This window comes from Hippocampus comes, unplaced genomic scaffold (assembly GCF_001891065.2).
Source record: "Hippocampus comes isolate QL1 unplaced genomic scaffold, H_comes_QL1_v1.1 scaffold169, whole genome shotgun sequence".
Classification (NCBI taxonomy): domain Eukaryota; kingdom Metazoa; phylum Chordata; class Actinopteri; order Syngnathiformes; family Syngnathidae; genus Hippocampus; species Hippocampus comes.
Window position 1 is genome coordinate 236706 of NW_017806049.1, and position 912 is coordinate 237617.

Consider the following 912-nt stretch of genomic DNA (forward strand, 5'->3'; position numbering starts at 1 on the left):
GGAATCGAACCCTGCACCTCTGCACTGTGAGGTCCACGCGCTAACTACTCGTCCACCGGGCTGCCGACCGAACATCAGATCTGGAATTAAATCTCAATATGCTTTGGTATTGTGAGACCACGATTCGTTTTCAAATTTGTTTAAAAAAGGACTAAGTGTATGCACTAAATTGGACAAGTTTGTTGATTCCAAATTTCAAAACACTGGTCAATTTACCAACTCCTTAATACATATTGTACAACAAGGTGCACAAAATCTAAGTACAAGGCCAGCAACGCCAAGCTACTGAACAGAAATACTAATATAAACTGTAATTAGGCAGGAAAGTATGTATGGCTAGGACTGTGTATTCATCGTGGTGAGCGGTGCATTTTAGATCTGGGCCTTCAGTGGGGACTGAAGTGACTTAATCCACTTACTGATATCACCGCTCTCAGATTGCAAAATAATCTAGAAAAATGAATTCAAATTATTTAATTATGCCATCAAGTGCTTTGTTAACCTTCGACACTGTGGAGAGCTATTGTCAACATTATAATTATGTTAAACCAATGTGTTTCCATTATTTTCTTGTTACACCACCTGAGGAGAAGAAAATGTACCGCACCCCCGCAACTCTCCGCTGCGACTATAAATAGTGTCCTTTGGCTGTAAAATTATTCGGAGTACACCTATGCATAACATCGTATCCTCATTGACATAAATGGAAACAAAAATTAAAGAGATAGATCAACTTACAACAGAGAATCACTTTATCATCATTGTATTTCAGTCTTTTCATCCCTGTTGAATATTTTTCCATAGTGTTTCTTAAGGCTTTTTTCACTGGACAGCTTCTGCTCTGTGTTGTGTGTGTAGATGCTCAGTGCAAAAAACACACACACACACACACACACACACACACACACACAC

At 39.0% G+C, this 912-nt stretch overlaps 1 long non-coding RNA gene across 1 annotated transcript in view; it reads left to right on the forward strand.

The window, feature by feature from the left end:
- LOC109529560 (uncharacterized) overlaps positions 1–844 on the forward strand; it is a 22049-nt gene extending 21205 nt beyond the window's left edge. The window contains exon 3 of the long non-coding RNA XR_002170861.1: positions 834–844. This is a non-coding gene — a long non-coding RNA (uncharacterized LOC109529560). The remainder of the gene's footprint in view (positions 1–833) is intronic.
- Positions 845–912: the final 68 nt, after the last annotated feature.